Source organism: Scyliorhinus canicula, chromosome 29, assembly GCF_902713615.1.
Source record: "Scyliorhinus canicula chromosome 29, sScyCan1.1, whole genome shotgun sequence".
Lineage (NCBI taxonomy): Eukaryota > Metazoa > Chordata > Chondrichthyes > Carcharhiniformes > Scyliorhinidae > Scyliorhinus > Scyliorhinus canicula.
The window spans coordinates 15,660,474-15,671,667 of NC_052174.1; positions in this window are offsets into that span (position 1 = coordinate 15,660,474).

Here is an 11,194-nt window from a genome sequence, read left to right on the forward strand (position 1 = left end):
CCTCATCCTGGGGCCTCTGGGAGTGCGAGGGAGTGAGTGTGTGTAACAGTGCGAGTGCGTGTGTGTGACTGTGTGTGTGTGTGAGATAGTGTGAGGGAGTGAGTGTGAGTGTGTGTGTGGGACAGTGCGAGGGAGTGTGTGGATAGAATCTCCTTTGTATGGATTTGAAATTCAACACGGGGTTAGATACAGAGTAAAGCTCCCTCTACACTGTCCCCATCAAACACTCCCAGGACAGGTACAGCACAGGGTTAGGTACAGAGTAAAGCGCCCTCTACACTGTCCCCATCAAACACTCCCAGGACAGGTACAGCACGGGGTTAGGTACAGAGTAAAGCTCCATCTACACTGTCCCCATCAAACACTCCCAGGACAGGTACAGCACGGGGTTAGATACAGAGTAAAGCTCCCTCTACACTGTCCCCATCAAACACTCCCAGGACAGGTACAGCACGGGGTTAGATACAGAGTAAAGCTCCCTCTACACTGTCCCCATCAAACACTCCCAGGACAGGTACAGCACGGGGTTAGATACAGAGTAAAGCTCCCTCTACACTGTCCCCATCAAACACTCCCAGGACAGGTACAGCACGGGGTTAGATACAGAGTAAAGCTCCCTCTACACTGTCCCCATCAAACACTCCCAGGACAGGTACAGCACGGGGTTAGATACAGAGTAAAGCTCCCTCTACACTGTCCCCATCAAACACTCCCAGGACAGGTACAGCACGGGGTTAGATACAGAGTGAATCACTCGGTTCGCCGCTCGAACACTGTTGTCTCTGTCTCTCTCTCAGGTACTCTAACGCTTTCCTCTTCCACCTGGTGTACAAAGCTAACCCGGTAATGACCAGACAGCCAGCTCCGAACCCTCTGCCCCCCAGCGAACCCTTGACCACGGCTGCTGAGGAAATCCTGGACAATAACCGCAGAAAGAAAGACAAGAAACGGAGTAATCTGCGGCGGCGGAAGTGAATAGTTTCATTATTGAACCGATTGAATTATTGATCACTGTGACAGAACAGAGAATTTGAATAAAAAACTCTTTACTTTTTTGAAATGATTGGTTTCCCCTGAATATTATTGATGGTCGGAATGCGATTAATTCCGTGTGAATAGTTTGATCCCCTGATTAATCTCACCGGGAATATTTCCGATCTGGACTTTAGGCCAGAGGTTTGAACCGAAGAATTCTCGACCCCTAAACCCGTCTAACCTGACCCCCGCCCCTAAATGCCAGCCCCCTCTGATAGCCTGACCCCCTCCCCTAAAAGCCAGCCCCCTCTGATAGCCTGACCCCCGCCTCTAAATGCCAGCCCTCTCTGATAGCCTGACCCCCGCCCCTAAAAGCCAGCCCCCTCTGATAGCCTGACCCCCGCCTCTAAATGCCAGCCCTCTCTGATAGCCTGACCCCCGCCCCTAAACGCCAGCCCCCTCTGATAGCCTGACCCCCTCCCCTAAATGCCAGCCCCCTCTGATAGCCGGACCCCCTCCCCTAAATGCCAGCCCCCTCTGATAGCCTGACCCCCTCCCCTAAATGCCAGCCCCCTCTGATCGCCTGACCCCCTCCCCTAAATGCCAGCCCTCTCTGATAGCCTGACCCCCTCCCCTAAATGCCAGCCCCCTCTGATAGCCTGACCCCCTCCCCTAAATGCCAGCCCTCTCTGATAGCCTGACCCCCTCCCCTAAATGCCAGCCCCCTCTCATAGCCTGACCCCCTCCCCTAAATGCCAGCCCCCTCTGATAGCCTGACCCCCTCCCCTAAATGCCAGCCCCCTCTCATAGCCTGACCCCCTCCCCTAAATGCCAGCCCCCTCTGATAGCCTGACCCCCTCCCCTAAATGCCAGCCCCCTCTGATAGCCTGACCCCCTCCCCTAAATGCCAGCCCCCTCTGATAGCCTGACCCCCTCCCCTAAATGCCAGCCCCCTCTGATCGCCTGACCCCCTCCCCTAAAAGCCAGCCCCCTCTGATCGCCTGACCCCCGCCCCTAAATGCCAGCTCCCTCTAATTGGCCAGACCTATCCGGCGTGAGTTACTCACCTGGCGGGTCTTGGCAGGTAAGTATGCGGGTGCAGTACTTGGGGGGGGGCACAGGTGGATCCGACCCCCCCCCCCACGGGGGGGGTGCCCCCCACGGCGGCCTGGCCCGCGATCGGCGCCCAACGATCTGTGGCTGGGCTTGTTCAGTGGGGGAACATGTTTCCTCCGGGCGGGGCCCCTATAGGGCTCCGCCATATTGCCCGGGGAGCGGCGCGGAGGAGAAAAGCCCCCCCGCATGCGTGAGAGAAGCCGGCCGGTCTGCGCATGCGCAGGAAAAGCCGGCCGGTCTGCGCATGCGCAGGAAAAGCCGGCCGGTCTGCGCATGTGCGGAATCATGCCGGCCGATCCGCGCATGCGCGAGATCAGCCCGGCCCTTCGAAACCGGCTGGAACGCCTCCAACCCCTCCGCCATCCACCTAGCCCCCTGTGGAGAATTCCACACTTTCGGGGGGGGGCTGTTGTGGCCGGAGTGGTTGGTGCCGGTTCTCACGCTGGCGTGGGGACTTCATCCCCAGAAGGGAGAATCCCGGCCAGGTGTGTCGATGAGGGAAATGCATTTGACACAATCTATTTGGACGTCAGCAAGGCTGTTCATAAGGTCACACTTGGCAGACTGACAGCGAAGACATAACGGGCTACAAGATGAAGTTATGTAAAATCACCAGCTCCACGCACCCCTCCCTGATGAGCTCAATGCATTCTATGCCCGCTTTGAGCAAGAGGTCAGCGAGAGTGAGCCCTCCACCCCAGAAGCCGCGGATGAACCTGTATCGGAGATCACCACTGCAGAGGTCAGAGCAGCCGTCTCGAAGGTCAACCCACGGAAAGCCACTGGCCCGGATGGGGTACCCGGACGGGCACTCAGGTCTTGCCCGGATCAGCTGGCGGGGGTATTCGCAGACATCTTCAACCTCTCTTTACAACAATCTGAGGTCCCTATCTGCTTCAAGAAGACGACCATCATCCCTGTACCAAAAAAAAGTCAAGCAGCGTGCCTTAATGACTATCATCCAGTGGTTCTGACATCCATCATCATGAAGTGCTTCGAAAGAATCGTCATGGCACAAATCAACTCCAGCCTCCCGAATTGCCTCGATCCACTACAGTTCACCTACCGCTGCAACAGGTCCACAGCAGATACCATCTCCATGGCCCTGCACAGGGTTAGATACAGAGTAAAGCTCCCTCTACACTGTCCCCATCAAACACTCCCAGGACAGGTACAGCACGGGGTTAGATACAGAGTAAAGCTCCCTCTACACTGTCCCCATCAAACACTCCCAGGACAGGTACAGCACGGGGTTAGATACAGAGTAAAGCTCCCTCTACACTGTCCCCATCAAACACTCCCAGGACAGGTACAGCACGGAGTTAGATACAGAGTAAAGCTCCCTCTACACTGTCCCCATCAAACACTCCCAGGACAGGTACAGCACGGGGTTAGATACAGAGTAAAGCTCCCTCTACACTCTCCCCATCAAACACTCCCAGGACAGATACAGCACGGGGTTAGATACAGAGTAAAGCTCCCTCTACACTGTCCCCATCAAACACTCCCAGGACAGGTACAGCACGGGGTTAGATACAGAGTAAAGCTCCCTCTACACTGTCCCCATCAAACACTCCCAGGACAGGTACAGCACGGTGTTAGATACAGAGTAAAGCTCCCTCTACACTGTCCCCATCAAACACTCCCAGGACAGGTACAGCGGGGGTTAGATACAGAGTAAAGCTCCCTCTACACTATCCCCATCAAACACTCCCAGGACAGGTACAGCACGGGGTTAGATACAGAGTAAAGCTCCCTCTACACTGTCCCCATCAAACACTCCCAGGACAGGTACAGCACAGGGTTAGATACAGAGGAAAGCTCCCTCTACACTGTCCCCATCAAACACTCCCAGGACAGGTACAGCACGGGGTTAGATACAGAGTAAAGCTCCCTCTACACTGTCCCCATCAAACACTCCCAGGACAGGGACAGCACGGGGTTAGATACAGAGTAAAGCCCCCTCTACACTGTCCCCATCAAACACTCCCAGGACAGGTACAGCACGGGGTTAGATACAGAGTAAAGCTCCCTCTACACTGTCCCCATCAAACACTCCCAGGACAGGTACAGCACGGGGTTAGATACAGAGTAAAGCTCTCTCTACACTGTCCCCATCAAACACTCCCAGGACAGGTACAGCACGGGGTTAGATACAGAGTAAAGCTCCCTCTACACTGTCCCCATCAAACACTCCCAGGACAGGTACAGCACGGGGTTAGATACAGAGTAAAGCTCCCTCTACACTGTCCCCATCAAACACTCCCAGGACAGGTACAGCACGGGGTTAGATACAGAGTGAATCACTCGGTTCGCCGCTCTAACACTGTTGTCTCTGTCTCTCTCTCAGGTACTCTAACGCTTTCCTCTTCCACCTGGTGTACAAAGCTAACCCGGTAATGACCAGACAGCCAGCTCCGAACCCTCTGCCCCCCAGCGAACCCTTGACCACGGCTGCTGAGGAAATCCTGGACAATAACCGCAGAAAGAAAGACAAGAAACGGAGTAATCTGCGGCGGCGGAAGTGAATAGTTTCATTATTGAACCGATTGAATTATTGATCACTGTGACAGAACAGAGAATTTGAATAAAAAACTCTTTACTTTTTTGAAATGATTGGTTTTCCCTGAATATTATTGATGGTCGGAATGCGATTAATTCCGTGTGAATAGTTTGATCCCCTGGTTAATCTCACCGGGAATATTTCCGATCCGGACTTTAGGCCAGAGGTTTGAACCGAAGAATTCTCGACCCCTAAACCCGTCTAACCTGACCCCCGCCCCTAAATGCCAGCCCCCTCTGATCGCCTGACCCCCTCCCCTAAAGGCCAGCCCCCTCTGATAGCCTGACCCCCTCCCCTAAATGCCAGCCCCCTCTGATCGCCTGACCCCCACCCCTAAATGCCAGCCCCCTCTGATCGCCTGACCCCCTCCCCTAAATGCCAGCCCCCTCTGATAGCCTGACCCCCTCCTCTAAATGCCAGCCCCCTCTGATTGGCCAGACCCATCCGGCGTGAGTTACTCACCTGGCGGGTCTTGGCAGGTAAGTATGCGGGTGCGGTCCTCGGGGGGGGGAACAGGTGCCCCCCACGGCGGCCTGGCCCGCGATCGGCGCCCAACGATCTGCTCCCTAAAGCTCCCTCTACACTGTCCCCATCAAACACTCCCAGGACAGGTACAGCACGGGGTTAGATACAGAGTAAAGCTCCCTCTACACTGTCCCCATCAAACACTCCCAGGACAGGTACAGCACGGGGTTAGATACAGAGTAAAGCTCCCTCTACACTGTCCCCATCAAACACTCCCAGGACAAGGACAGCACGGGGTTAGATACAGAGTAAAGCTCCCTCCACACTGTCCCCATCAAACACTCCCAGGACAGGTACAGCACGGGGTTAGATACAGAGTAAAGCTCCCTCTACACTGTCTCCATCAAACACTCCCAGGACAGGTACAGCACGGGGTTAGATACAGAGTAAAGCTCCCTCTACACTGTCCCCATCAAACACTCCCAGGACAGGCACAGCACGGCGTTAGATACAGAGTAAAGCTCCCTCTACACTGTCCCCATCAAACACTCCCAGGACAGATACAGCACGGGGTTAGATACAGAATAAATCTCCCTCTACACTGTCCCCATCAAACACTCCCAGGACAGATACAGCACGGGGTTAGATACAGAGTAAAGCTCCCTCTACACTGTCCCCATCAAACACTCCCAGGACAGGTACAGCACAGGGTTAGATACAGAGTAAAGCTCCCTCTACACTGTCCCCATCAAACACTCCCAGGACAGGTACAGCACGGGGTTAGATACAGAGTAAAGCTCCCTGTACACTGTCCCCATCAAACACTCCCAGGACAGGTACAGCACGGGGTTAGATACAGAGTAAAGCTCCCTCTACACTGTCCCCATCAAACACTCCCAGGACAGGTACAGCACGGCGTTTCGATACAGAGTAAAGCTCTCTCTACACTGTCCCCATCAAACACTCCCAGGACAGGTACAGCACGGGGTTAGATACAGAGCAAAACTCCCTCTACACTGTCCCCATCAAACACTCCCAGGACAGGTACAGCACGGGGTTAGATACAGAGCAAAGCTCCCTCTACACTGTCCCCATCAAACACTCCCAGGACAGGTACAGCACGGGGTTAGATACAGAGTAAAGCTCCCTCTACACTGTCCCCATCAAACACTCCCAGGACAGGTACAGCACGGGGTTAGATACAGAGTAAAGCTCCCTCTACACTGTCCCCATCAAACACTCCCAGGACAGGGACAGCACGGGGTTAGATACAGAGTAAAGCTCCCTCTACACTGTCCCCATCAAACACTCCCAGGACAGGTACAGCACGGGGTTAGATACAGAGTAAAGCTCCCTCTACACTGTCCCCATCAAACACTCCCAGGACAGGTACAGCACGGGGTTAGATACAGAGTAAAGCTCCCTCTACACTGTCCCCATCAAACACTTCCAGGACAGGTACAGTACGGGGTTAGATACAGAGTAAAGCTCCCTCTACACTGTCTCCATCAAACACTCCCAGGACAGGTACAGCACGGGGTTAGATACAGAGTAAAGCTCCCTCTACACTGTCCCCATCAAACACTCCCAGGACAGGTACAGCACGGGGTTAGATACAGAGTAAAGCTCCCTCTACACTGTCCCCATCAAACACTCCCAGGGCAGGTACAGCACGGGGTTAGATACAGAGTAAAGCTCCCTCTACACTGTCCCCATCAAACACTCCCAGGACAGGTACAGCACAGGTTTAGATACAGAGTAAAGCTCCCTCTACACTGTCCTCATCAAACACTCCCAGGACAGGTACAGCACGGGGTTAGATACAGAGTAAAGCTCTCTCTACACTGTCCCCATCAAACACTCCCAGGACAGGTACAGCACGGGGTTAGATACAGAGGAAAGCTCCCTCTACACTGTCCCCATCAAACACTCCCAGGACAGGTACAGCACAGGTTTAGATACAGAGTAAAGCTCCCTCTACACTGTCCTCATCAAACACTCCCAGGACAGGTACAGCACGGGGTTAGATACAGAGTAAAGCTCTCTCTACACTGTCCCCATCAAACACTCCCAGGACAGGTACAGCACGGGGTTAGATACAGAGGAAAGCTCCCTCTACACTGTCCCCATCAAACACTCCCAGGACAGGTACAGCACGGGGTTAGATACAGAGTAAAGCTCCCTCTACACTGTCCCCATCAAACACTCCCAGGACAGGTACAGCACGGGGTTAGATACAGAGTAAAGCTCCCTCTACACTGTCCCCATCAAACACTCCCAGGACAGGTACAGCACGGGGTTAGATACAGAGTAAAGCTCCCTCTACACTGTCCCCATCAAACACTCCCAGGACAGGTACAGCACGGGGTTAGATACAGAGTAAAGCTCCCTCTACACTGTCCCCATCAAACACTCCCAGGGCAGGTACAGCACGGGGTTAGATACAGAGTAAAGCTCCCTCTACACTGTCCCCATCAAACACTCCCAGGACAGGTACAGCACAGGTTTAGATACAGAGTAAAGCTCCCTCTACACTGTCCTCATCAAACACTCCCAGGACAGGTACAGCATGGGGTTAGATACAGAGTAAAGCTCCCTCTACACTGTCCCCATCAAACACTCCCAGGACAGGTACAGCACGGGGTTAGATACAGAGTAAAGCTCCCTCTACACTGTCCCCATCAAACATTTCCCTTTGAAAGAGGCCGTGATATTCGTCTCACTGCCCCTTCACAGCTCCTTGCTCAGAGTCTTGGACGTTTTCCCCTCGACCATCCTTCCCAAAGCGCCGGGCCCGGAATCGGACACAATCCTGCGGCTGAGATTAAGGAACTGTGACCTGAAGCCGATGGGACTCGAATCTCACTGCCCGTTGGAGAATGGTGAGCATCTCGATGTGGAAAGTGCGTCTGAGTGTGGGAGCGGCAGTTCCAGTGATGGACAGCAGGTGGTGCTGCCTCCCACAGGGCGACAGGCTCAGATCGAACTCTCCCAGAAAGTGGACTGGAATCTCCCAAAATGGGACTATGTCCAAGGCTGGAGTAAAAACGTTGGAGAATTACTCCAGAGATTCCTGTAAAACCCATAACGCCGTACTGTCAGGGTCAGTACTGAGGGAGTGCCGCACTGTCAGAGGGTCAGTACTGAGGGAGTGCCGCACTGTCAGAGGGTCAGTACTGAGGGAGTGCCGCACTGTCAGAGGGTCAGTACTGAGGGAGTGCCGCACTGTCAGAGGGTCAGTACTGAGGGAGTGCCGCACTGTCAGAGGGTCAGTACTGAGGGTGTGCCGCACTGTCAGAGGGTCAGTACTGAGGGAGTGCCGCACTGTCAGAGGGTCAGTACTGAGGGAGTGCCGCACTGTCAGAGGGTCAGTACTGAGGGAGGCCGCACTGTCAGAGGGTCAGTACTGAGGGAGTGCCGCACTGTCAGAGGGTCAGTACTGAGGGAGTGCCTGCACTGTCAGAGGGTCAGTACTGAGGGAGTGCTGCACTGTCAGAGGGTCAGTACTGAGGGAACCGCACTGTCAGAGGGTCAGTACTGAGGGAGTGCCGCACTGTCAGAGGGTCAGTACTGAGGGAGTGCCGCACTGTCAGAGGGTCAGTACTGAGGGAGTGCCGCACTGTCAGAGGGTCAGTACTGAGGGAGTGCCGCACTGTCAGAGGGTCAGTACTGAGGGAGTGCCGCACTGTCAGAGGGTCAGTACTGAGGGAGTGCCGCACTGTCAGAGGGTCAGTACTGAGGGAGTGCCGCACTGTCAGAGGGTCAGTACTGAGGGAGTGCCGCACTGTCAGAGGGTCAGTACTGAGGGAGTGCCGCACTGTCAGAGGGTCAGTACTGAGGGAGTGCCGCACTGTCAGAAGGTCAGTACTGAGGGAGTGCCGCACTGTCAGAGGGTCAGTACTGAGGGATTGCCGCACTGTCAGAGGGTCAGTACTGAGGGAGTGCCGCACTGTCAGAGGGTCAGTACTGAGGGAGTGCCGCACTGTCAGAGGGTCAGTACTGAGGGAGTGCCGCACTGTCAGAGGGTCAGTACTGAGGGAGTGCTGCACTGTCAGAGGGTCAGTACTGAGGGAGTGCCGCACTGTCAGAGGGTCAGTACTGAGGGAGTGCCGCACTGTCAGAGGGTCAGTACTGAGGGAGTGCCGCACTGTCAGAGGGTCAGTACTGAGGGAGCGCTGCACTGTCAGAGGGTCAGTACTGAGGGAGTGCCGCACTGTCAGAGGGTCAGTACTGAGGAAGTGCGGCACTGTCAGAGGGTCAGTACTGAGGGAGTGCCTCACTGTCAGAGGGTCAGTACTGAGGGAGCCGCACTGTCAGAGGGTCAGTACTGAGGGAGTGCCGCACTGTCAGAGGGTCAGTACTGAGGGAGTGCCGCACTGGCAGAGGGTCAGTACTGAGGGAGTGCCGCACTGTCAGAGGGTCAGTACTGAGGGAGTGCTGCACTGTCAGAGGGTCAGTACTGAGGGAGTGCCGCACTGTCAGAGGGTCAGTACTGAGGGAGTGCCGCACTGTCAGAGGGTCAGTACTGAGGGAGTGCTGCACTGTCAGAGGGTCAGTACTGAGGGAGTGCCGCACTGTCAGAGGGTCAGTACTGAGGGAGTGTCGCACTGAGCGGTGTGGGCGGGGTCCAGCGAATCACGCGCACGTGTTTTGGGGTTGTGAAAAATTGGGAAGTTTCTGGGCGGGAGTGTTCACGGCCTTAGCCAGGATAGTGGATGTGGGAGGGCAGCACGGTGGCCTAGTGGTTAGCATTGCTGCCTCACGGCGCTGAGGTCCCAGGTTCGATCCCGGCCCTGGGTCACTGTCCGTGTGGAGTTTGCACATTCTCCCCGTGTCTGCGTGGGTTTCGCCCCCACAACCCAAAGATGTGCAGGCTAGGTGGATTGGCCGCGCTAAATTGCCCCTTAACTGGAAAAATGAATTGGGTCCCCATCCCTCTGGCTGAAGAAATTCCTCCTCATCTCGGTTTTAAAGGATCGTCCCTTCAGTCTCAGATGGTGTCCTCTGCGAGAGATAGAGGGGCAGATAGGTAGAGAGATTCTGGATAGGTACAAAAGTAACAGGGTTGTTGTGGTAGGGGATTTTAATTTCCCCGATATTGACTGGGACTCAGTTAGTGCTGGAGGTTTGGATGGGGCAGAGTTTGTAAAATGTATCCATGAAGGCTCCTTGATGCAATATGTAGACAGTCCAACTCGGGAAGGGGCTGTACTGAACCTGGTATTGGGGAACGAGCCTGGACAGTTGGTTGAGGTTTCAGTAGAGGAATATTTTGGAAGTAGTGGCCACAATTCCGTAAGTTTTAGGGTAGTTTTGGACAGGGATGAGGGTAACCCTCACGTTAAGGAGCTAAACTGGGGAAAGGCAAATTCCGATAACATTAGACAGGAATTGAAGAATTTGGATTGGGTGCAGCTGTTGGAGGGTAAATCAGCATCGGACATGTGGGAGTCTTTCAAGCGACAGTTTATTCGGATTCAGGAAAGTCAAGTTCCTGAGAGAATGAAGGATAAGTCTGGGGAAGTTTAGGGAGCCTTGGATAACGAGGGATATTGTGAACCTCGTCAAAAAGAACCTCGTTCGGTCTAGAAAGGTGGGGACAGTTGAAACCCTTGAGGAGTATAAAGAAAGTAGGAAGGTACTGAAGCGGGGAATTAGGAGGGCTCGGAGGGTCATGAAAAGTCCTTGGCAAGTAGGATTAAGGTGAATCCCAAAGCTTTTTATTCGTATGTAAAAAGCAAGAGGGTGGCCAGGGAAAGGATTGGACCATTTAAGGGCAGTGGGGGGAATCTCTGTATTGACCAGAGGAAATGGGCGAGGTACTAAATGGGTACTTTGCATCAATGTTCACCAAAGAAAGGGACTTTGTGGAAGTTAATTCTTGGGTAGGGTGTATGGACAGTCTGGATCATGTTAACATCAAAAAGGAGGTATTGGGTTTTTAAAAAAATGGTGAAGGTAGGTAAGTCTCCTGGGCCAGATGGGATTTATCCCAGAATCCTGAGGGAAGCAAGGGAGGAAATTGCTGGGGCCTTGTCTGACATCTTTCTATACTCATGAAATGAAATGAAAATT